At 38.4% G+C, this 27,498-nt stretch overlaps 1 protein-coding gene across 2 annotated transcripts in view; it reads left to right on the top strand.

The window, feature by feature from the left end:
- PREX2 (phosphatidylinositol-3,4,5-trisphosphate dependent Rac exchange factor 2) overlaps nucleotides 1-27,498 on the top strand; it is a 274,795-nt gene that overhangs the window by 210,313 nt on the left and 36,984 nt on the right. The window lies entirely within an intron of this gene.

Below are 27,498 nucleotides of genomic sequence, written 5' to 3'. Positions count from 1 at the left end.
AGGGGAAATGTACTATAGTTCAGAAGCTTTAATTCTCAACAAGCTATTAGCGTATATATCTCCCTTTTATAAATTACTCTGCTGACAGCTCACCTTTTAGAATTACTAATATTTTTGTTCTACCTTAAGCCTTAAGAACTCAAAAATACTTCAGTGACTTTTTTGGGTTTGTCCACAATAAGGATAAAAATTGTGGAAAAATTCATTCCTGAAACTCCTGACACGGGAGGCATTGGTTCTTGTGGTTCTGACCAATGAGTAGGCTTCTGCGACTCCGAATGCTTTGTCTCCCTACTCCTGCTTCACACAAACCTGTCCCTTTTGCTAGGTTCTTTACTTCATTCCATCATTTTATCTTCTGAAGCGCTCAGCCTCAAAGCCCCCAGCATCTTTGCAATTACTCGTTTTCTCTTCCTCCTAAAATGTAGTTGGAGATCCTGAAGATTCTCACTAAAATTGTCGCTTAGACTGCCCTGATTTTATTACCTTGTCTGCATCCTGTTTTCTCAAGAGCATATAATGTACTGACTCCTTTCACAGGGAGAAAAAAAAAGTTAATCTTGAATTCTTCAATAGTATGTCTACTGACTAAGAAACACTGACTTAAGCTTAAATCCAGTCTTGTGAAAATTTTTCAGCTGAGCATTGTCAGCACAAAAGAGAAATGATGATGTCAGCACATCTTAACTGATGAAATGTGTTCCTAGGTTATCTTTGAAATAAAGCTATAAAATGAAAGCATTTGTATAGAACATGTGGGCCCTGAGAATACATTCTAGAGTCCGGTTTGAGAAAACAGATCTAGACCATTGCTGTAGCGTTCTAACTCATCTCCTTGTCTCTGAGAGCCATTTTGTTTTAATCTACTCAAGATTTTGCTTCCAGATAATAATTTTAAAGCATAGTCTACCATGTCATCTCCTGCTCAAAGAACTTTGGTGATTTCTTATTGCCCCAAAGGAGTCACAAGCTCCTTGGCATTGTAGTCAAGATCTTCCATGACTTGACCCAAGATTTCTTCTCTCTCCCCATGTGCCAGCCATGCTGTACTCTCCTCATTTCTAATCATGTCCTGTCGTTTCCTCCTTCCGTCACTCTTCACCCTTCGCTTAGCATCTGCTTCCTTTTTTTTCCAACTGTCTGTAAAACTGCTGTCCATATGCTTCAATGTCCAGTTCTAATGGAGTCTTGTTCATAAAATATTTTTCTTTTATTATTGGATTGGCATGACGCCTGGCCATTAATTCTTTTAGAAGTTCCCTAGAAGATTCGAATGTGCAGCCAGAATTGAAAACCAATCCCCTAGGTCAGGAGTTCTCAAGTAGGATTCCCCAGACTGGCAGCCTCAGTATCAGCTGTGAACTTGTTAGAAAAACTCCTGAGGGGGTCCAGCAATCTCTGTTGTAATAAGCCTTCTAGGTGATTCTCATGCACACTCAAATTTCAGAACCACCACCCCAGGCTAAATAAATGTCGGGTCACTCTTCCAGTCCTTCATTGTACTTTATTTATGGCTCTATTGTAGAATTCAGCTTTTCTCCCTGATGATAGTTATGTGTACAGATTCTCATCTTTATTTTGTTATGAACTCTGAGATGAGCGATGAGTTTATCTTGGTGTTTCCTGTTGTATTCATCAAAGTATTTTGCATAAGAAGCTCTCCATGAATGTATGTTTATTTGCATTAAATTATTTAGGTATAACTAGCAGAAAGAAGTGGGGATGTGACATAGCATTCACACCTGTAGATCTTTTTTTAAAAAAAGAAATGTCTACTCATATAGAACAGACACGTGACAAGATGTTTAAGATTCTTTATTGAAGAACAGCGTGTGTATTAATTGCATGCTATCCTTTTCACATAAGAGAACATTTTAATGCATCTTTCCTGGAGAACGCATTTTTAAAAGTACAAACTCCTCAGTACAAATTAGGTACCCTTGTCAGTAATTACCTGCTATAAATCCTACTTGTTGAATATTAGATTTCCTTTGCAAAGGAAGACAATTGTCTTCCTCTTTACTTCCAATAATGCCTCGTCTTCCTGCTTATTTCTGAATAAGGGCGTTAATTTCTTCTTTATTTTTTCCAGTTACTTCATAACCCCTAATACTCTAAAATTGCTCTTGGTCAGTCCGTTCTTGGTTTTCAGAGCCACATGCCAACGGTGACCATTTCTCTAAAGGGGCTCTTATTGTCCCTCTTAAAAGAAATAGCCCTCAGGTGTTGCTAGTTCCTCATAGCCTTAGAGCCTATTTAACACTTTTCACTGAAAACCATTTCATTCTGGATGTTAATTTATTTATTTACTAGTTAGACCCAGAAAAGGCCTTTTTTCCCTCTTAACCTTACAATAAACAGACATACATAAATAAACTATTATTTCATTAGAAACCATTCTTTAGATTGCAGGTTTCAGAAGCCAAACTCAAACTGGCATAAACAAAATAACATGTTGGCTTATATATATATAGGTATATCCAAGGAGTGTGGCTGCTTCAGGTACAGCTAGATCCAGGGGTATAGGTCTTCAAGATCTCCTTTCTCTCTATCTCTTGGTACTCATTTCCTCTCTGTGGGCTTGATTTTTAGGTAGAGTTATTTCATAGTTGGGTAAAGATGGTCACTACAGACCAGTGTTGCATTCAAAGAGGAAGAGAAGGTGTCCCTCCCCTGCAGACCACACCCCCCACCACCACCACCAGAGAGCTCCAGCAGAGGACATGGGGAGAGGCTCATTAGCCAGACCCAAGTCACCTACCCATTCTTGGGTGGGCTCGGCATCACAAAAGACCAATGGACTGTCACCGAAAGTACAGGGTAAGGATGCTGGACAAGGAGAAATAATAGATTTCACTCTGGTTATAGAAATTTCTCCAGAACAGCAAAGAATAGGTGGAAAAAATTTTCAACTTAAAAGAAAAGATAATGATAACTATAATACCTGCCAATTTTTAAGAACATACTGAGTCAGTCACAATGCTAGGTGAGTTATATGGATTGTTTAGTAAACCAGTGAGATTCTATTATCATTTCCACCTTAAGGGAAACTTACACAGCTTCGCCCAGATAATAAGTGGTGAAACAAGGACTTAAATCAAAGACTTTTTTCCTCTTTAAAGTCTATAGTTTTCATACTATTTTAGACCACCTCAGTGAATGGAGTGAACATTATGCACTGGGAAAAAATTCTCTGTTACTGAGTTTTGGCGTCAGATATTACCAAGTGCCCCTAATTCTCTGATTCTGTACCATCATTCATTTATTCATTCATTTCATTCATTCATTCATTGTTCATGAAGTTTCTTATGAGAATGGGAAAGACAGGAAATAAACAAATAAACAACTCCATAAACAAAGTATTGCCGAGAGTGAAAAGTGCGGTGAAGAAAATCTAAATCAAGTCGCTATCCTAGGAGGTTGGACATTTAGAGTGGGTCGTTAGGGATGACTTAAGTATTAGGTGGTATTTGAACAGAAGCCTGAATCACAAGGAGATAGCCTTGCCAAAATCTGGGGGAAGATCTTTCCCAAAACAGTGAATTGATGTGTGCTGACCGTGGGAATAAGCTGCTCACCGTTGAGGAAGACAGAGGAGGCTGGGGGGTGGGATTCTAACACATTGAGAAGGATGAGACATGTTGAGGGATTTGCGCAGAGGCCTGATTAGGCAGGGCTGTAGGCCACTGTAGGGGGTTAGATTTTACTGTAAGTGCAGTGCAAAAGCCATTGGAAAGGTTTTATTGAATTACTGCTGTCCATTTGTATCTCATGCATCTATTGCAAATAATATTCAAAATGATTGACATTTTCACGAGGCAGCAGTGAAGTGAGCCAAGCCAGCTGGCTGGTCTGACCATTCTTCTTCCAGCCTCTGTGGGAATAGGGACAAGGCAGTGCTCCTGGGATGTCTGTGCCACATGCAAAACAGCTCTTGACACTGGCTGCCTGATGACACCCTGGTTTAGTTGTTACCCCCCAGTGAACAAGGTTGAGCCAGCAAAAATGTTTACCAGCTGTTTCTAACGTAGACCCTCCGGTGTCAAGTCGGGTAAAAGTTCTTGATGGATTTCCTTCTGATTCTTAAGAACTACAGCATGTCAAGTGTTTAACTCAGAAATTCTAAGCGAGAAACTCAGGAGGAAGGGCATTTTTATTTCCCGTCTTTACCATCCTTACACTATTTTATTCTCTCTTTTCTACTTCAGTCTTTCCTTTTTATTCCCTCTGGCCATGAGCCATCATCCCCATTAGCCTCATTTTTTCCCTGCCCTATATAAATGTAATTCATCATTACCAAACCCTTCCATTTTAATGCATCCTGTTTATTGGCAAAAAGCACCACTGCACAGTGACTAATGAGATAAATGTAAATGTGAACAATATTCCTTGTATCCGAGCACTCCTGTCAGTTTGAGGGGGCTAGGTTATTATTTTTCAACATTATTTTCAGTATAAAGTCAACAGTAAAATAAAACAGAAAAGTCAAAAGGAAACAAGTTGTAAACTGAGATCATTTATTGTTTTGTAAGGGTGACAGCTTCACACTGAATATTTTAGGGCTGTGATCTGAGGCTTCTAAATGTAAATTCATCATCTTTACGGAAAGAAAACAAGAAAATTATTCAAAGCAAATATTCTCTTAAGATGTGCCTTTGTGGCTAAAGAATGCACATGTCCCCATCTGGACTCTTTCTTGCCGCAGAGGCTTGAACTCGTAAAACCCTGTTTCCCATTCCTTCTTTGGATAGCAAACAGTATATCCAAGTTTGAAATGGAAAATTTTGCTTCACTTGGTGAGGAGCTGTGTGGAAACTACCTTAAGTCAATAAGAATATGGACTTAATAAAAATCTGAGAGAGACAATGAGAGAGAGCAAGAGAGACAGAACATTTATTAGAATATAAATAATGCCTTTGTCCTTCAATTGTTTTTCTTTATAAAGCTGCAGCTTTTAGAGTTATTACGTGATGTGGTTTTTCTTTAAATTAACCAGCAACATTCCAGATGCATATCTGTCTCCTCTATGGCAGTTTTATGTTTGTTTTCCATTGCCTTTCAGCCAAATTCCATCTCTTTATACCTTAAGATGCATCCAGGTTTCTGTTTCTCTAAGACTCACTGTAACCTAAATGTGTATATTCCATTTCTTTCTGTTTTAAGATTAGGACCACAGTTTTCAGAGTTGTAAATTTTGTTTTCTATGAGAAGCGATTCTTTAATAACAAGAGGAAACACCTGAATCTACAAAGATTTGAATTAGTTTATAACGCTTAAAAGTTTTCTGGACGTCTTTCCTATATATGACATATATAAAGGATCTAACATTTACAAAATATAAGTTGTACTTAAGTACCAAATTCTCACACAGTATAAAACTAAAGGAACTTGTGGATACTGACATTTATTTGACAAATCCGGTGTGCCCACCAAGTGCCAGGGACAGCGCTTCATGTTGCAGGCATCACAGTAGACAAGGTTGCTGCCTGCCAAGAAAATTTTATCTGTGGGTTATGATCAACAAAATGTTTGCTAATAATTTATAGTGATATGTGAAAAAAAATGTAAGGAAAGTGTAAAGTGCTATGCGTGCGTATAAGAAGGCATCAATCTTAATTGGAACTGGGATGGGAAGACAGTTGAAGGTTTCAGGAATGAACTATTTGAGGAAGTACCATTTGTGCAGAGATCTGAAAGAGGAGTTGGGGTTACAGTGTTTAGGGGAGAGGAGATGGGAGCTGAAGGTGTGGGGAAGGAGGTCTTAACTAGCAGAGAGAACAGTATGTGTGAAAATCCTAAAGAGAGAAGGAGAAATTATAAAATGTTACGGAAGCTGGAATTCGGGAGGAAGAGGGATGTGAAACACATGTGCAAACAGAATCCGTGTGCCCACCTTTGCCTCCTTTACCGTCACTTCTTCTCCACCTTCTTTTAACCTGCTGTCACCCAGGGCACACTTCAGCTGCGTTTCCATTTGCTGAAAGAATATAATTATTTAGGATCCACCTCAAATTTATCTTCAGTTCTAGCCTCAGCTGTAATTAATTACTCTCTTCTTTAAAATTTAACAACCTCTTTGATTTCATTTGTTTGATTTTGGCTCGTGGGTTGTTTACCTGCCTTGCTCAATACATTTGGGGGCTACCAGGTCCTAGTTCCCCACTTTGCCTGGTACCTCATAAGTACCGTAAAAAGAATTGAATTGGAAGTCAGATTAACTGCAGTGTATTTGTCCTCTCTTTTTTTCTGTGGTCTTATCATTTCGTTGAATTTATTCCAGTACCCACTCTGCTTCATTTTATATCCAGAAAATTCTGGGCCATTTGAAGGGTACAGATGCTGGCTCTGTTGGAGACCTCTCTCCAGAATATTCATCAGCATAGCCAAGGTTTATAAATTTAACATGAGACAAGATCAGATAAAGTTGAAATTATAGTGACACTTCTGAGAGCAACATATCTCTTCTTTATTTGAAGAATGCTGTAATTCTATCACACATTGCAGCCATTGCTTTCTGAGAATGTGATAGAGCTGCGCATACATCTATGCGTGTAATCGTATTTAATTTATCTAGACTGTACTTATCCTGATCTGAATTCAGACTGGTCATTTGCCCTTGAGAAGTTGTAATTATGTCTAATATTTATTTTACTTTTACGTTAAAGGAATTTTTTTTTAATGGCAATCAGCATTATTATTTTTTTTCTCCCCAAATCCCCCCAGCACATAGTAGTGTATTTTTAGTTGTAGGTCCTTCTAGTTGTGGCACATGGGACGCCGCCTCAACGGGCCTGACGAGTGGTGCCATGTCCACGCCCAGGATCCAAACCAGCGAAACCCTGGGCCTCGTGGGAAGTAGAGCGCAAGAACTTAACCACTGGGCCACAGGGCCGGCCCCTCAAGGAATTTTTAATGCAGATTTTAGATCAGGGCAACAAATGAGGTTAGAATTACTTAACTACGAGTTTTCACCTTTTTGTGGTAAGTCCTTCACTGTGATAATATTTTTCAAGGATGAGTAGATATTCATGTTCTGGCTGACAAGTAGATGCAGATAAAGTTGTTTTCAAAAAGAAAGGTTTGAAGGGGCTGGCCCCGTGGCCGAGTGGTTAAGTTCGTGCGCTCCGCTGAAGGCGGCCCAGTGTTTCGTTGGTTCGAATCCTGGGCGCGGACATGACACTGCTCATCAAACCACGCTGAGGCGGCATCCCACATACCACAACTAGAAGGACCCACAACGAAGAATATACAACTATGTACCGGGGGGGCTTTGGGGAGAAAAAGGAAAAAATAAAATCTTTAAAAAAAAAAAAAAAAAGAAAGTTTTGAAGAGAGTTATCTCTCTCTAAGCTAAGAAAAGCTATTGTTTTCACCAAAGCAAAGAGAAGATCAAAGTATTTTGGGCTCAGAATTTCCTTTGGAATCAATGAGAACTGGAGTTGTCAAAGAGAAAATAAGCATGCCCTGAAGAATCAGTTAGGGAAATATACTCTGTGAGGAAAAGTTGTCAGTGTTTGTGGAAGCAAGACTGATTTTTATTTTGAACTCTGCTGACTTTTCTAGCTGATCGCAAGGACAGTCAGTCAAGGCATCCTACTCAAGCTCTTTCAGTGAATTTTTTTCCAGTTGCTTTTGTTCAGTTCCTTTTTGCTGACATTTCAGACTTCTTTTGTTTGGTGGATGTACCATGGAAGGTGAATGACTGATTATAAATTATCCTTTCAAAGCTTTACCCCTATACCAGTCAGGAAATTTGGCTTGGGCCCAGAGCTTTTGAAATGTAGAAGATATAATGGTGACTTAGAAGAAATTAATATGGATTTACTGAAAATGGTGATTTGTGTGAAGAATAGAGCATTATGTTTGTAAAATTAGCTGCCTACTTACATAGACCGCCCAACTTGAACTGAGGGCAAAGTTCTATCTTATATAGATTCAAGTTTGTGAAGTTCTCTGTCATTCAGGAAGAAGATCAAGCACATCTTTGCCTGGCTTTTGGTAATTTCAGCCAGAATGACTAATTTCAGTTGCTTTGGCAAATTCCTACTCATCTTTTCTGGCCGACCTCAAAATCCATCCCCCCATGAGGTCTTCTCACCTCTCCTAAGTTAGTTTTTCTTTATATTCCCTTGTATGATTCTCTTATAGCATTTACCACATCATGCTTTATATTCTTTTTATGTGTATCTGTTTCCCCTTTTCACCTTGTCTTTTTCTCTTTTGTTTATGCAGTGGTATAAGGTATCTATTAATAGATGATTAATGAATGTTTGTATGCATATAAATGCCCAAAACTTGGGGCAACCAAACCAGGACATAGAACATGGTCCCAGGAACCTATGGTGGGTTCCTGACTGACATCATGATGACTTCAGCCAAATGTCTGGAGAATGGTCTGGACTCTAATGTTGGTGTTGAACAGGTCTTCCTAGCCACTCCCATTTTGTTTTGGAAACTATTCTTTGTAGTTCAACAGTATTTGTTGTGCACTTATATGCAAGTACAGGAATGCATACAGCACTGGGGATACAGAGATGAGTCAGACAATATGCCCGTGAGGATCTTAAAGGAGAGAGAGTAAATGCGTTAAGCAGGTTATTTTGAAATATTCTGCTAAACACCATGGTGGAGGAACAGGATGCCCAGCTTGTGCAGAAGAGCAGCACTTAGGAAAGACTGAGGAGTTCAGGACGGGCACTTCTGACAGATGGCTGCTAGTGCACCGGGTGAAGGACGGGAGAGAGGCTAGTTCAGTGGGAGGGAACAAGGTGAGCAAAGGCATTGCAGAACCATGATAGGTGAGGAGGGTCAGAAAGGAAGCAGGAGGGATGGGGAGGAACAAGCCGCGGGGGACCTCAGATGCCCCTGAGGGCTATAGGCTTAAGCCTATAAGTAAGGTGATTCACTTATGAGTACTAGGTTATGGAGGGGGAGGCAGTACATTTTAAAGTGAGCACCCTGGTGGTACCACTGAGGACAAATTAGTTAAGAACAAGACTAGAGTCAGAGAGACTGGTTAGGAAGCTATTAAATTAGTTGAGGCAAGAGCTAATAAGAACCCTAAGCAGACAGAAATGGAGATGGAGAGGAAGGCATAAATTTTGGAAATATTTGGGAAGTAGGAAAAAAAGGTATTTTTCATTGAATACATAGTGTGTTGAGAGGGAGGGAGAGATACATTGGATTGGGCGCCTGGATCATTATCTGATTTAGTGACGGACAAGAGGAGAAGCTCATTTGCGATTGGGAACAGCAAGATACTGAATAGAATTGGGTTTGAAATGTGGGATTGACATCCAAGAAGCTCTATGCACTAGGTTGGAGTCACTAACATAGAGATAATAGTTAAAGCCAAAATAATGCATGAGATTTCCCAGATGATAGCACCTCACATACAAAGAGGTTAAATGAATTGCTCAAAGGCAGGCAACTGGCAACGATGGAGCCAGGACTCAAATTAGCTATTTCCAGCTCCAAAGCATCCGCTTTTATTCCAGCGCCCCACTGCTTCTCCGAAGTGGTGAATGAGCCCAATATTAATGTGAGTAGCCCGAGGAAATGACTTAAGGTAATTTTAATCACAATAAAAGATTTAGGTACAACACAACTGTGAAATCTTCTTGGAAAAAATGAGAATTTTAAAGTATTTTAAAAGACAAGGAAGCATTCCAATTTGTTTTCTCTGAAAAGTGCTAGTTCCGTTGCTGTAGAATTAGAAAAGAAGATATGACAAAGACGAGAGTGGAAGAAAAAGGCAAAAGGGACTGAAATAGTTGTAATATTATTGTTAATTGAGAAGAAAAGAAAGCATCTCTGCAATCTGACTGTGAATCGAACTCGTGAATGTATTTTTGCCCTCCTCGTGAATGCACCTCATAGAATATTACACGTTATCAGTGAAGGAGACTCCATCTGCATCCATTTTAAATACCATCAGAGTGCATTATCAGCCATGTCCTTTGCATGAAATTCCAAAATAAAGTATCAAAGTATACATTATATATCATATATAATAGTACATCTTTATATATTGATAATGATACATTATAATTAAATATAAAATATTTTAATAGAATAAAATTGAACTTAATAGGGTATTTTTCATTTGCCTATTCAAATATTAAGATATTTTAATCATGCAAATTTAAAAGCCTATAGTTCTATGCCATCCACAACATATTTCATGCAATTGTGTACAGATTAAGTTAAAAGCTTCTCAGGGGTCCTTCAGTTTGTATAAACTTTGAACTTCATCTGCTTGAGATATCAGTGAACTCAGATGTAAAACTGGACACATTCAGAAAACACAATGGAAGATAATAGGTGGACAAATCCCTTGCTAGTCTTACAGAGAAGCATTTTTAGTAGATCTGGTATGACATTCATCGCGTTTCTTACGAGCCAACTGAAAAAACAGAAATATGCTTAATAGGCCAAGTGACAGGTCATGAGAAAAAAATTCTTCAGTTGGTTTGGAGTAAGTGTGCAGTTTCTATACAGTGATACACATGAGAAGAAACAGAAGGTTAATGATCTGGAATTGCCTGCTGCATTAATATACTGGAGGACGGAGAGTCGGCCAAACTTGGATTCCAGTTCCCACTCTTCCATTGACCAGCTGTATGACTTGGGGCAAGTTCTCAGTATCTCTGAGCCTTGATTTCCTTCTTTGTCCGTTGGAGCTAGTGATGCTTCGTAAGCTGTTGTGAGTATTAGCTGAGAGGAGGTTCGTACGATCCTCAGTATTTGCCTAGTGTAAAGAGGAGCTGATCACAAAGACTTGTATCTGAAGATGGGTTCTTGGAAGGTGGGTTTCATGGGTTTCCTGCAGAGCAACTTATGCAGAGGATAAAATTAGTATCAAGGGCTTCTCCACGGTGCTCAGTATTGGAGCAGCTGAGCTCACTGCCCAGTGGGGAAGACACAGAGGAAACTTGAATAAAACAGCTATGCAAAAGGGAGCTGGAAGAGCCTTATTTGTGCACAGAGATATTCCTGAGAATAACCCAGATACTACATTTGATTTCACACCAGAAAACTGTAAGAAGATACAGGCAATTGTGGAAAATTGTCCGGATGTCCAGCCCCAGCTGTGCTTCTACTCCTGGATTTAGCCCAAAGACAGAAAAGATGGTTGCCCAACTCTGCCATAAACAAAGTTGCAGAATATTTCCAATTTCCTCCAGTGAGAGTGTTGAAGCAGGAACTTTTTGTACAATGTGTAATTAAAAACTAGCTGAACAGTATCACATTCAACTCTGCTCTGCTACCCTTGAACGCTACTAGACTCTTTGGGCAATTAATAAAAAGAATTGCCATTTAAGTCATTTTTGTTATTCTACAATCAAAAGTCAAAGTTATGAGCGAAATAGTGATTCCTCGTATTCAACACCTTTCCATATACTTTGAACAAACACTGCTTGTAGCAATATTTAAAGTTTTCCATGTGAGCAATGAACTAGTGTCTTGCTTGGTGACTGATCTGGGTTGGAATGACAGTATAGCTCAGAGGGAAAAACGTACCTCTAAACTCTTTCTGTGCTTGTTTTAATAACTCTCAGCGTGGAGGAAAACCAGTCTCACAGAGATGTGTTGATGGGAGGGGACGAAAAGATTTAAAAGCAGTTTCTTAACAAAAATCCAGTGAAATTGTATTGTCACCTGTAAATTGTGGATAAATACTACCAATCTTATTTCTCTGATTTAGTTAATAATGTTAAACCATTAATTTTTAAAATTCTGATTCAAAATTAAAACGACCATAGAGGAGGCTGGCCCAGTGGCATAGTGGTTAAATTCGCAGGCTCCGCTTCAGCGGCCCAGGGTTCTACCTTCTTCAATAAGACAAGTGCTTTTCACTATTTGCATCTCAAGGCAATGTAAATTGGCAATTTCTAAATTCTTGCTGACAATTTCTTTACTTAAGCCTGTGAACCACATCTTGAGTGGCACTGAACTGGAGGACATAGGCCAGGATTTAAAATAAACAGTTGCTGGTGAGAGATGTTGCCTTGGCCTTTCACGTGTGTGTGTGTGCGTTCCCTAAACAGGGATGGAAATTGGAAAGTGAGCCGAGAGCAGGTTCTGAAGAAGGGGGAACAAGCTGGTCTTGTGTGTGCGTGAAGAAATACCATTGAAAACAACATCAGGGCCAGAGCCTCACTATAGTAGAAAAGCAGATATAGGAGAGCCGGCTTGGGAGTTTCTGTTTTCCCACAAAGAAAGCCTGCTGGAGTCAGGTTCTTCAGACATGTACAGGGCAGGAAGGGCCTGTTCACCCCTCCTGTGAACTAGAATGCAAGTGCCCTGATGGAAGGAGCTCTGTCTCTTTTGTCCATTGCTGTATTCCTAAAATGTGGGACATTGCTTTGTACCTCAATAGATGCTCAAAAAATATTTATTGAAGTAATTAATGAAAGTATTAAGAACATGTCCTTATGTCCAGAAAGCCATAGTGTAGGATTAGTACTTTGTATTACTCTCAAGCCCCTGTTGTTGAATGCCCCAAGGATTTCAGGAAGGTTAGACAGATGTACAGGAGTTTATCGATGATACGGACAAGGGAAAAAATCTTTTGAGTCCCACGTCATTTCCCTCTTCACTTCTATCTAATGCAGCAAAGCAGAATCCAGGACAAATAAGGGCTAAGACTCTCTCTCCTCCCTCCCTCCCTCCCCCCCCTTGTCTGTCTCCTTCTCTATATCCTCCTCCTCTTTTCTTTCTTTTCTTTTTCCTTCCTTCCTCCCTTCCTTCCTTCATCCCCTCCTCCCTCCCTTCCTTCCTTCCACTGTTTGTATCTGCTGAGTAACCTCCCAACTGCCATTTCTCATGCCTTCCCCCCCTCCAGGGAATTAGATAGCTTTGCACAGACTTAAGTGCCATGATCTCAATGGACTATTCCTCTTCTCACTCTTAAGATTCTTCTTATGCCTTAAAAACCCTTCATTCCCTTTGCCTACTATCTTATTTTTCTTAATGTGCCCATTAATGTGCGTGAAGCATTCTGCTAAACCTTCTTAGATCACTCATCACACTGGACTGTAATTACCTATTTATTGTCCTCTCTCTCGAACATAGGTTATTTGCAGATAAATATTGTCTTATCTTCACCTTTTTATCCCCAGTGCCTGGCACCATGCCTGACATATTATTTGTTTATTGAACAAATAAATAAATACACAAATCTGGAGTTTAGAGCTGTACAGATTGGGTCCCTGAGAGGATAAAAGATGACCCAGGAGACTGGGCACAGTAAGAATAGTGAGGCAAGTCAGAAGATAGATGCTGAAGGCACAGGTACAGAACAGGAGCCCATGGAGGAGGCAGAGAGGCAAGGTTCAGGAAGTGTGTGAAAATCAACAAGGCACCAGGCCAATGTCAAAAGACTTAGTGGACAGAGACTTTGAAGCAGTGGATGAACAAGAGTGCTATATATAAAAAGCGATTCAGAAAATGCCTGGAGAATGTCCACTGGATTTGGCCAGTGTGAAGTCCTTGGTGTCATTAGGGAGAATGGTTTGAGTAGTGAGGTGGGTAGAGATCTGACTGCAGCCAGCTGAGTGATGTGGGTTGATGGTTTCGAAGTGGGATTACAGGTTAGGCTTCTTGGGAGAAATTTTGATTGAAAGGAGAAGAAGATTATTGGACAGTATCTAAAAGATATGTGGAGTCAATGAAGATTTATTTACCTTTTAATTACAATCAACTTGATCAAACTTCCAGTTCTTTGTGGGAAGAAAAGTACTCAGTACATAGTGCACGAGATTATTTCTGGTCCATGAATACTGATTTTCGTTTACCCTTAAATTATTAATTTATTGATTCATTTAACAAATATTTACTAACCTTTGGGTCAGGCAGTTTTCTAGGTGCTGGGCACGCAGTGATAAAAATGATGTAGTTCCTGCCCTCGTGAAGATTATATTCAATTCAAAATATTTCTTTAAAACTTACGTTTGTTCTGTTTGCTCATCTAAAGAATGAAATTACTGAAAAAGAGTCCCAAAGGAGCTCAGTTTCTCAGTGCATTTTCGCTTACCCTATTCACTGTCTCTAAATTCTGCTAATGACATCTTTCTAATGTCTGTATTTCCATATTTCTACTCATATTACATTTTCCCTGACCTTCCCTCTGAAGCAGATGTCTATGGTTATTTAGAAAATGAGGGTCGTTTCTGAATTGTTCTCTGCCTTAATATCAGAAAAATGGTGATGCTACTTCAGCTGATTTTAATTAATGACTTCAAAAGGTTAAGATAAGGCAGTGACTTTGCCTTTTTCATACAGTTATTTATTTTCTATTATACATAAGTTTCATAAGCAAAATATTAAAAGAGTGATGTATGTTTTGTGATGAAGAAAATTTATTATGCTTGGCATTTTTTTCTTGACCAATAACTACCATTCGTGGTAGATGATTTGCAATACTTTTTTACACAAAATTTGTCTTGAAAGAAGACACATTCTTCTTGGAAATGGTTTAGAGCTGTTATTTATCAGTAAGTTTAAGAAATTTAATTATTCATTTATTCAACTAAAATATATTGAATGAGTCACAGTGTGCATGGCACTGTGTAAAGTGATGGAGTAATAAAAATAAAGTGTATGTTGTGTCTGTCTTTAGGTGCTTATAGTTTAGTGGGGGAAAGAGACATGTAAACAATCCTTGCAATGCACAACAGTAGATACTGACATTAAGGAATGTCCTGGGTGCCGGGGTGTATGGAAGAGCTGCTGACTCTGAAGATACTTAGGAAGTTTGAGAGAGAAGGTGATGTTGAAAATGGGTCTGCAAGAATTAATAATGGGGGAAGTGACCCCGCAAGATGGTGGTACAGCAGTTTCCGATGCTCCTCTCCTCACAGAAACATCAATTTGAACTACTGTCCATGAATAAAAATTCCTTCGCAAGAGCCAAGGATTCCAGGTCAGAGATTATAGCACCTGAGTGGAGCATAGATAAGAAAAGATGCTTTGAAGAATGTGGGAAAGACAGTTTCGAGTTACCTTGTCACCTCTCCCCTAAGCCTGGCCAACCCAGCATGCAGAGAGACACCCTCCCCAAGGCGGGAGGAGAGTAAACTGAGCACCCAGCTTCACCACAGACCCTAGCACCAGGCCAATCCCCATGACCCCAGGCTCCAGGTGGGCTCCTGTGGACCCAGGCACCAGGCTAGTCCCTATGGACCCAGACACCAAGCCTGCCCACCTGCAGACCCAGATACCAGACTTGCCTGCCTGCAGCCTCCACCAGATGGCCACTCAGAATCTCTGGAGAGGCTGGTGAAAAGCTGTCCCTACTGAAGCCAGTCAGTAAAGACTGGAAAAGTTGCCCACTTCTTCAAATGCATAGAAACCAGTGTAAGACCACAAGCATCATGGATAATCAAGGAAACAGGACGCCACCAAAGGAAACTAATAAAGCTCCAATAACCCGCTTTAAATAAATGAACATCTATAAACTAACAAAGAATTCAGAATAATCCTCTTTAAGAAACTGAGTGAACCACAAGAAAACACAGATAGACAACTAAACAAAATTAGAAAAACAATGCATGAACAAAATGAGAAGTTTAACACAGAATAGAAACCATTAAAGAAACCAAACAAATCCTAGAGTTGACAAATACAGTGACTGAACTGAAGAATTTAATAGACAGCTTTAACAGGAGGTTCAACCAAGCAGAAGAAAAAATCAGTGAACTCCAAGACAAGACATCTGAAATTATCTAGTCAGAGGAACAAAAAGAAAAAGGAATGAAAAAGAGTGAATAAAGCCTACATGAATTATGGAACACCACTGAGAAACAGCCTATGTGTTATTGGAGTCACAGAAGGAGAAAAGAGGGAGAAAGGAACAAAAAGCTGATTTAAAGAAATAATAGTTGAGAATTTCCCAAATCTGGGCAGAAATTTGGACATCCAAGTTCATGAAGATTATAGGTCTTCCAAAAGTTTCACCCCAAAAAGATCTTCTCTAAAGCACGTTATAATAACATTGTCTGAAATCAAAGACAAAGAGAGAATTTTTAAAGTGGCAAGAGAAAAACAATTCCTCACGTACAAAGGAGACTCCTATAAGGCTATCAACACATTCCTCAGCAGAACCTTGCAGACCGGGACAGAGTGGCATGAACCTGGAGGGCATTATGCTCCGTGAAATAAGCCAGACAGAGAAAGACAAATACTCTATGATCTCATTTATATGTGGAATCTAAAAAAAAAGAAGTTGTACTCTTGGATGCAGATAGAACAGTGGTTACCAGGGGCTTGGGGTAGGGGAAATAAGATGTTGGTCAAAGGGTACAAATTTACAGTTATGTACAATGACTAAGTCTAGAGATCTAATGTACAGGCATGATGTCTATACTTAACACTCTGTTGAACAGTAGAAGTATGCTAAGAGTAGAATTCAGGTGTACTCATCACACACAAAAACTTGTAACTACGTGAGGACATGGTATGTTAATTGGTTCGACTCTAGTAATCATTTCAATATGTATATATATATCAGCTCATCATACTGTACACCTTCTATATATATACAGTTTTTATTTAAAAATTTTTATTGAGGTAACACTGGTTTATACCATTATATAAATTCCAGGTGTACATCATTCTATTTTGACTTCTGTATAGACTACATCATGTTCACCACAAAAGTCTAGTTGCCATCCATCATGGTATAAATATCGCCCTTACCTCATTCGCCCTCTCTCCTCTCCTCTTCCTGTCTGGTAACCATCAATCGGTCCTCTGTATCTACGTGTTCCGTTGTTGTTCTTGTTGTATCTTCCACATATGAGTGAAATCATACGGTATTTGTCTTTCTCCATTGGACTTATTTCACTTAGCATAACAGCCTCAAGGTCCATCCATGTTGTTGCAAATGGCAAGATTTTATCTTTTTTTATGGTTGAATAGTATTCCATTATATATATATATATATATATATATGTATGTATACGCCACATCTTCTTTATCCATTCATCCATCAGTGGACACTTAGGTTCTTTCCAAGTTTTGGCTATTGTGAATAATGCTGCGATGAATGTAGGGGTGCTTATATCTTTTCAAATTTAGTGTTTTCATGTTCTTTAGATAAATACCCAGAAGTGGGATAGCTGGATCATATGATAGTTCTGTTTTTAATCTTTTGAGGAATCTCCATACTGTTTTCCATAGTAGCTGCACCAATTTTCATTCCCACCAGCAGTGTATGAGGGTTCCCTTCACTCCACATTCTCTCCAACACTTGCTATTTCTTGTCTTTTTAATAATAAACTTTTTAAAAAATTGAGGTCACATTAGTTTATAACATTATATAAATTTCAGGTGTACATCGTTACATTTTGACTCCTGTTTAGGCTGCATCATATTCAGCACCAACAGTCTAGTTTCCATCCTGACAGATGGAAAATAGTAGCCTTTTCAACAGGCATGAAATGATATCTCGTTGTGGTTTCAATTTGCGTTTCCCTTATTATTAGTGATGTTGAACATCTTTTCATGTGCCTGTTGGCCATCTGTATATCTTCTTCAGTAAAATGTCTGTTCATATCCTCTGCCCATTTTTTAATCAGGTTGTTTGTTTTTTTGTTGTGGAGATGTATAGGTTCTTTATATATTTTGGATATTAACCCCTTGTCAGATATATGACTTGCAAATATCTTCTCTCATTTGGTAGGTATCATTTTGTTTTGTTAATGGTTTCCTTTGCGTGCAGAAGCTTCTTAGTTTGATGTAGTCCCATTTGTTTATTTTATCTTTTGTTTTCTGTGCTCGAGGAGACATTTCCAAAAAGATATTGCTAAGGTCAATGTCAATGAGTGTACTGTCTGTGTTTTTCCTAGGAGTTTTATGGTTTCAGGTCTTACCTTCAAGTCGTTAATCCATTTTGAGTTAGTTTTTGTGTATGGTGTAAGACAATGGTCTACTTTCATTCTTTTGCATGTGGCTGTCCAATTTTCCCAGCACCATTTATTGAAGAGACTTTCCTTTCTCCATTGTATGTTCTTAGCTCCTTTGTCAAAGATTAGCTGTCCATAAATGTGTGGGTTTATTTCTGGACCCTCAATTCTGTTTCTCTGATCTGTGTCTGTTTTCCTGCCAAGCTGTTTTGATCACTATAGCTTTGTAGTATTCTTTGAAATCGGGGAGTGTGATGCCACCAGCTTTGTTCTTTTTTTCTCAGGATTGCTTTGGCTCTTTGGGGTCTTTCGTTCTTCCCTATAAATTTTAGGATTATTTGTTTTATTTTTGTGATAAATGTTATTGGGACTTTGACAGGGATTGCCTCAAATCTGTGGATTGCTTTAGTAACATGGATATTTTTACTATGTTAATTCTTCCAATCCATGAGCGCAGAACGTCTTTGCATTTCTTTGTGTCTTCTTCGACTTCTTTCAACAATGTCTTATAGTTTTCAGTGTGTAGTTCTTTTTCTTCCTTGGTTGAATTTATTCCTAGGTACTTTGTTCTTTTTATTGCGATTATAAATGGGATTGGTTATATAAAGATTGTATTGTATAAGACTGGGTTGTATAAGGAATGAATTATGCTAACAATGACAGCTAACGTTCGGTGACTTGCTATGTGTCAGGTACTGTGTTAAGGGCCTTGAATCTTGCTGGTAATGGAAAGCACAACTTTTTATAGGTTCTAGTATAAAACTTTAAAAGCCAGGAGTCAGGCACTTAAAATCTCAATGTAATAGTACTCAATCATGTTTGTTTTAATATTTTCCTACTTAGACCTGAACAAGAATTTTTCTGTATTGTTTCTGGCTGGCGTCATTTTTGGTAAAACAATAGTACTGTGAGGCCTGCAAAGGACCCTACGAATATTCTTCTCTGGATTGTAGTTGTCTGTCACTGAGGAGGGATTATTAAATACCCTTCCTCTCAAATTTAAAGTTCTGGTGATTGTCGGATACTTTCCTTTAAGTATCAGGCTTCAGTGTTGATTGAGATATACCCTAATATTTATAAACTTAAGGAGACTCTTTCCTGCAAACAAAGACTCCTTTTTAAAATGTGCATAATAATTATTTTATCTATTTTTAAATTTAATATATTTCCTCTATTAGGTCACACGTATTTAGTTGCTTGACAGTATGGTAACTCCAACTCCTTTATAGCTCTCAAAGAATAAAATTCAATTCAGTTCAATTCTACATCAAGTATTAGATACATACTATGTCAGGCACTGTCTTTGGTTATGGGATTACAAATAAAGAAAAATGGTCTCTGCCCACTGAGAATAGGCAGTTTAGCAAAGACAACAGAATAAGTGCAACTCAGTATAATGTGGTGAGATGAATTTGTTTCAGTGGGGAAGTTCTCAAGGAGAAGTCATATTTGCGCAGAATTTTGACAGATCAGTGCAATTTTGCCGAGCAGAAGGAGGTGAGAGGGAATTCCAGGCAGAGGGACTAATAGGAGAGAAGGTGGGGATGTTTTCACATGGATGGTGGGTTGGGTGAATCAGGCATGAACATGGCAGAGTGAAGAGGTGAGAGATGGGGCGAGATGTCTGTCAGTAGATTATTAGGAGAGACCTTGAATGCCTAAATCATAGACGTTGGGTGCTGGAGAAATTTGAATGACTTTAAACACAGTAGTGAAACATTCGTATCTGTGCTTTATAAAGGTAATTTTGAAGGCTGACTGGAGTGAAATAAGGAATACAGAAAAAGAGATGAAGGAGAAGAAGCTGACCTGTTAACTTACTGTCAATTGAGCCATTATAAGACATTTATGAGTTTTTTGGTTTGTTTCTTTTGGTGAGGAAGATTGGCCCTGAGCTAACATCTGTTGCCAATCCTCCTCTTTTTACTTCAGGAAGATTGTCCCTGAGCTAACATCTGTGCCAGTCTTCTTCTGTTTTGTATGTAGGTCACCACATGGCTTGATGAGTGTGCATAGGTCCATACCTGGGATCCCAACCCGTGAACCCCAGGCTGCCAAAGCAGAGCACAAGAACTTAACCACTATGCAACCAGGCTGGCCCCAAGATTTTTATGATTTTAAACCTAAAACTTCGCCATTTTTTAATATGGAAGTGCCACACTTTCTGGAGACATAATTGTTATTTTTCTTTTTTTACATCATCTTATGTAGCAACTTAATTTGTCATTTAACACTCCCAACAACACTAAAAGATAGACGTTATTATCATATCTACTTTACGGATGCACAAACTCAGAGAAGTTATATAACTTGCCAAAGTTAAGGCTAGAAAGCAATGGATTTGCTATTCAAACCCTGATTAACTAAAATACAATGGACTGGCATTTATTTTCACATATAAGGTATAAGACATAAATAAATAATACTTTTTAAAATATCAATTCCTGTTTAAACTTTTGTTGTTGTTGTTAATTTCTTTATTACTTATTCTAAAAATGTGTAACGTGATGAATTTAAGCTGGTTTTACAGGAGGTTTCTACAGGTTCAGTTCATCAGTAATATTGGCTTGTAACTTTCTTTTTGTGTGTTATACTTATCTAGTTTTGGTATGAGGATGATGTTGGCTTCGTAGATGAGTTAGAAAGCTTTCCCTCCTCTTCAATTTTTTGGAAGAGTTTGAGAAAGTTAGGTCTTAAGTCTTCTTTGAATGTTTGGTAGAATTCACCAGGGAAGCTGTCTGGTCCTGGACTTTTATGTTTGGGGAGGTTTTTTGATTACTGTTTTGATCTCCTTACTTGTGATTTGTCTATTCAAATTCTCTATTTCTTCTTCATTATTTTTTAATTTTTTTATTGCAATAACATTGGATTATAACATTATATAACTCTCAGGTGTACATCATAATATATTTCGAATTCTGTGTAGATTACATCATGTTCACCACCCAAAGACCCATACACAAAAATTAACTCAAAATGGATGAAAGACTTGAAGGTAAGACCTGAAACCATAAAACTCCTAGGAAAAACATAGGCAGTACGCTCTTTGACATTGATCTTAGCAATATCTTTTTGGAAATGTCTCCTCAGGCACATACAACAAAAGAGAAAATAAACAAATGGGACTACATCAAACTAAGAAGCTTCTGCACAGCAAAGGAAACCATCAACAAAACACTGTTATAGTTCCTTTTTTGAAATGCAGAGTAATTGCTAAAATCCAAAAGCTACCTGATACAGTTTAGAATATTTTTGGATAGGGCATGATATTAAGAGAAGCATAAATGAGTCTGGTCAGGTGAAAAATCTCCATAAGAAATTTCCATAAATTATTATAAATTATATAATATATAAAAATTATTTTACATATATAAATTATTATAAATATAGAGTTTATCTCATAAGCAATGATCTGGGGAAGAAACAAGAATATAACAGAGATCTGAGCTGAATATTTCGGTTATTCCTCCTTATTTATAAAATACTAGCAGCATTACACCTTAATCATCTCTCTTGGAAATTGGGTGTCTTCCAACATGCCCAGAAAAAAGAAGCAAAAACAGTGCCAAATGAGAAGAATGTCACTTTTGTCATTGGTTTAACCTCTATGTATCTCTAATGACAGAACTAACAGATTTAAATATTTTATAACAGGCTATTGCATTGTCTCTCTGTGTGGAAGCCAGACCATCCCCGGAGCGCCAGCCTGACCCTATGGAACAATGATCCTAATTCTTTACCCATTGGAGAAAGCATTTTCCTAGTTTTTAAATTACTATCTTACCTTGCATAACTCTACATAAACTAATCTCAGTGTTCTTCAAACTCATTTTCCTTCTTTCACAGCAAACATCAATTCCCTATTTCTGTTGCCTTGGTCACAGTCTTGCTGTGAATCCAGGATGATTCTTTTCATTTCCAGGGTCTCTTGCAGTTCTAAATTCCCTAAATTTTCATGTCTTGTGTGTCATGTATTTTTTTCTATTTATTCTTACTTTTTTACTGGTAGCTTAGCATTTACTGTAATGCTGCTCCATTGTTTAACAAATTAATTACGATTCTTTAGTTTGGTATTTAAGTTCCCCACAATATGGATCCAGCCTGCTTGCCCAACATTCTCTCTCCCTACCTTACACGAACTTGCTCTTCAGCCAAATTGGCTCCATCCATTTATATATCTGGTCTTTTGTTCATGGCCTTGCCTGCACTTGAAATGCTGCTTTTGCATTTTGACCTGTCCGGAATCCCATCCATCTGCGCAAGTCCAGCTCTTACGCCATATTCTTATGTGGCCTTTCTTCTGCCTCATGTGGGCTTTCCGAGAACTTTTTGCACCTTTTAACTCACCTCTCTGTTTCTGCCCTGAATTACAGATACCCGTGTACTTGTCTTCGATATTAGATTGTGTGAGATAAACGCCCAAGAGTAGTTTCATTGTTGTTATCTCATTTGGATATATTTATAGTACTACTTATTGTAACTTATAACATTATCACCTCTTTCATGGGTATTTTATTCTATCGGGACTAGATGAAAAAATATTACCATAATATATCCATTTTGTGTGGCAGAATTAATTTACAAATTGTGACCGTGAAGCCTGATGTATGCCAGCATGAAGGGAAACTTGCTGTTCAGCCTATATAAAGTAGCAGCAGCCCTTTCAAAATGGGCTTAATGAGATTTGCTGTATTGAAACAAAGGACCATGACTTCATTCTTCCTAACCTCAGAAGCATAATAAACTATGGTCAGTTTGGGCAGTAATCCAATTTTCCCATTAACTCTCTCATAAATTTTGATTAGAGGCATTGCAAAACTTTTATAATTAAAGGAAGTACATTAGAAGTTTATTTCCTGCCCATGGCTGTCATATTCTGAAAAATGCTGAAGTTCTGTGAATACCTGTAAACCTTAGGGATGGTAAAATACTGGCTGAAAACCTTTCTTCTGATGGGGCATACCCTCAAACCCAAATTCTTATTTTAACAAATAATTGATTGAATTAAAATATTTGTTGCCTATGTAAATCAAGATGGCTATATTTCATAGTTATTTTCTCTAGACTTCATCAGTGCATAGATATATTTTATAATAATTCATTGCTTTGCATAATAATGGATTAACAAGTATTAACTTCTTGCACAAGTCTGGATCAGTAAATATCTTTAACTCTGAATTCGTAGTAGGTCTTTATCTTCTAAGAGTATTTTGAAGATGCAGTTATGTCATGAGATGCTTTTTCTATTTCAGTTCTGCTATATCGCCGCTTAGAAAAGATGAGATTGTTACTGAATAAGGCTTCACTTGATGTGAACATTTATACATCTTAAATATATAAAAGTTATTTTTCTACTGGCTCTCGTCATCAAATAGGGTTTTTTTTTTCCTTTATAGATTTTGCCCTATGGAAAATTTGAAGATTTCTGCCAAGTCAATTTAAGTGAATATAGCAGAATTAGATCCACATGATTCTGCTCTTAACTGGCTAAATCAGTGACAACTTTTTTTGAAAGGAACATCTCTTTCAGAAAGGAGGCAGAGTGCTCAGTGTGGCCAGCTGTAGTGGCAGCTTTCTGTTGTGACGGTTTCCTGAGTGGTGGTAATGATCCGTGGACTGCTTTTACAGAACATTTTTCTTCCCCAATGATTCGAGGTACAGAAGAGCCGCAGTTTCTACAGTCAATGCACCTGATTAAGCCATTGAAAAGACGCTCTACTTTTAAAAAAGCTTCTTTTCTTTTTACACCTGAACCTTGACTCATGCGCTGATCATGAAATTATGTAAATTCCAAATATCTACCTTCATTTTCATTTTTTACAGGTATCATAAAATATTTTAGATGGCCTTAGGGAAAGCAGGAAGTTTCAGCCTTATTTTTATTCCTTGCCATGGCTAAAAATACTCCAAGACACCTCCCACTGTGTGCATCTGAGTAATAGTTATTACTGTCTATTGAATGAGTCCTCTTTGCTTTCCACAGTACTGAGCACTTCATATGCATTGATTAATCTTCAACATTTTGCTATCTATACATTAGACAATTCTAATATCCATTGTAAAAATGAGGTACTTGAGACCCTGGAAGGCTGAATAATTTGTCCGTGGACTTATGTACTCTTTTTCACTGCATTACTTTTTCTGCTAAGCATACTTGAGGGAAGGCATGAGGCACTCTGTTCAATGTGTCTCTGTGGGTTCCAGCTTTGAAGTACCACCTCCGTTCCAAGCTTTTGCCGTGTTACATAAAATATGAAGACAGAAAATGTAAAAGTCACAGCTGAGCTCATAATTTGTCGTCTCAGTGGCCCATAAATCAAAACAAAATGCAAGTGATGAGCTGTAAGCTGTGCTGAGGCCTCTGGCCTGCTGGCCTCTGGAGGGGGAGCGAGGGGGCGGGTACCACTTCTTCAGGGTAATGGGAAATTCAAGGCATTCTACACTAGGTGGAGATCCAGAGCCAGCCTTACAGTTTGAAACCAGGGAGGACAGAAGGTCTTCACTTCTGAGCAAAGGATGAAAAATGGGCTGCCTACTACTGCTTGAGACTGTAGCTTTTGTGGATGTGTGATGGCAGACGGGGCTTAAGATGGCAAGAGGAAGTCAATACAGCCATTAGACTAGGAACTGAACCAAATCACTCACTGGTTCAGTGATGTGACTGGTGATAATCCAGATGTCAACACAACGTAATACTTGAGTCACCACTATGAAACTGATTAGAGATGGCTGGTTCTGAGCACAAAGTGAGCACAGGATCATTTGTAAGAGAAGGATGATGAGAGATAGGGGATGGAGCTGCATCAAAAAACTAAATAAAACTAAATTAAATAATCCTCCCATTTCAAATGAACTTGAAAAACAAAATTACAAAGCACATTAGGAAGCTTAACACTAAGAAAGAGCCAACAAAATTGACCGTTGAAAATAAATTTGACTCAGAAGAAATTAAAATATTGGAACAGCCTGGCAAAGTAAATTTTGGATGCACAAAATATAGACAAAGGATTGCTATCCATGAAAAAGGGAGAAAATCCTAAAATAAAAATAGTCAATTATCCAGTTCTTTATTTACAAGTATTTGTTAAGATCGTGCTATGTTCTACACACTCTTAGAGGCATTGGAGATGCAGCAATAAATGAAAGTAAATAAAATTTGTATCAACATAGAGAGTTTACATTCTTATGGGGATTTTACATTTTAGTGGTAGAAATGAAATAAGAATAAGCAGAAATCTTAGAAATGAAAAAGAGAGTCATTGAAATAAAATTCCCATTAGAAAAGATAAACTCTAGACTTGACAAAGACAGAGTTCTTTCATTTGGAAGATATTACTTAGGAAATCACCCAAAATGCAGTACTGGGAAAATAAGATCTTAAAAGAAAGTATGTACGTGTGTGTGGGTGTGCTTATGCCATGTGCATGTCTGTGTGTGTATATGTGTATGTGTGCAGAGAGAGAGAGAATGAGAGAAAACCCATGAGATTATGCACAGAGATAATAGCTGAGATTATTTTAGAATTGAAGACAAAGCTCCTCAAGTTGAAAGTACCCTATGAGAACCTAGCTGGATAAATAAAAATAAATCAAAGCCTAAGCACTTTATGGTAAAACTTCAGCGCTTCAAGGATAAAAAGCAAATCTTAACCTTTCAGAGAAAAAATATAGACTAGCCCCCAAACAAAGACAGTAGGATTGAGAGCAGACAGCAAGAGCAGTACTGAGGGGAAAAATGTACTGTCAATCCAGAGTCTAGAATTTTATGCCAGAGTAAACCACTGACAGGTGCTGATCAAAAATATTAATTGAATAATCAACTTTAAAAAACTGAATATTCTTGAGGAAGAAGGCCTAGAAAGAAAATGTGGATAAAAAAAAAAGTAAAGAGGAACAGAAACTTCTAAATGTCATCAAATTTAACTCTTGCTATAAAAAGTAATAACTAATTTCTATGTGGGAAAAAAAAAAAGTAAGACTGGGGCCAGTCCAATGGCATAGTGGTTAATTTCACACTCTGCTTCAGCAGACTGGGGTTTGCAGGGTCAGATCCTGGGCGCGGACCTACACACAGCTCATCGAGCCATACTGTGGTGGCATCCCACATACAAAACAGAGGAAGATTGCCACAAATGTTAGCTCAGCAATAATCTTCCTCAAGCAAAAAGTGGAGGATTTGCAATAGATGTTAGCTCAGAGCTAATCTTCCTCAAAAAAAAAAAGAAAAAAAAGTAAGCCTAACCAAAGGTAAAAAATACAATCAGGCAATAAAAGAAGAAGAAATACAGATGGCCAACAAATATATGCTAATTGAAAGTAAAAATACCAAAGGTTGAAATTCTAGTAACGTCACTGTGAACAAGGATGGGGAAGAATGATCACAGATATTCTTTGGTACCTCTGCATGGGCTAGCCACATGGGTGACCTTGTAAAGCATGGAAGTGGTAGATGCCAGCTTCTGGGTGATGTTTCCCCCGGGGAGGGAGAGCTTGAAACAAGAATGGGAGTGGAGAAGGGTGAACAACAAGAGGCTTGCGTGTATCTCTAATGTTTCATTTCTTTCATAGGTGAAGTCAAAGTGCAAAATGCTAAGATTTGTTAAAGCATAGTGGTGCATACATGGGTTTTCATAGTTTTAGCGTAAATGTATACCTGTGTAATTGAAATGAAAAGACACTCAGAACTTTCAGCAGAACAGGAATTTTTATGCACAGCAATACAGTTATAAAACAACCAGTCTTCTGGTAATGAGGAAAATTAAAACCCAAACTCTTCATCAGGGCCTATAAGGCCCTGCAGAGTCTACCCACTCCGGTCTAAGTTGCTCATTCATTTGAACGTAGCTCCAGCCCCATTGCGTATTTTTCTTTTTAAAGATTTTGTTTTTCATTTTTCTCCCCAAAGCCCCCCGGTACATAGTTGTATATTCTTTGTTGTGGGTCCTTCTAGTTGTGGCATGTGGGACGCTGCCTCAGCATGGCTTGGTGAGCAGTGCCATGTCTGTGCCCAGGACTCGAACCAACGAGACACTGGGCCGCCTGCAGCGGAGTGTGTGAACTCAACCACTCGGCCCCTGGGCCAGTCCCGCATTGCATATTTTTTTACCTCACACAATTGAAGCTCTTTTCCTCTTCTCATAACAGCCAACCTCTTGGATTGTTATCACCTTCTGATACTGGAGAAAATCTAGAAAATTTAAAATATCTCGAATTCCTTTGATATTGCTGTGGACCCAATGCTCTTAGTAGATATTCACTCAACCACCTAAATGGAACTGTATTTTCATGGCACTTGATGGATGTTCCACTTTGCAGTGGTTCATGTCACCGTAACGCAGTCGATCTGAGCTGGACACTGCCTGGGGTTACTGTCATCCCCATACTCCTGGCAGCATTATGTGCTGTGTCAGGTTGAGGGAATACTTCGTCTGTGGACTTGTGTGCTCTTTTTTTATGACATTGCTTTTTCTACCAAGCACACTTGAGGAAAGGTTTGGGGACATCTGGTCAAGATATCTCTGTGGGTTCCAGCTTTGAGGCACCGCCATTGTTCCAAGATGGTCCACGGAAATCTCTTAGGAGTTCACAAT

This window comes from Equus asinus, chromosome 12 (assembly GCF_041296235.1).
Source record: "Equus asinus isolate D_3611 breed Donkey chromosome 12, EquAss-T2T_v2, whole genome shotgun sequence".
Taxonomy (NCBI): Eukaryota; Metazoa; Chordata; class Mammalia; order Perissodactyla; family Equidae; genus Equus; species Equus asinus.
This window is presented reverse-complemented; position numbering and strand designations above follow the sequence as displayed.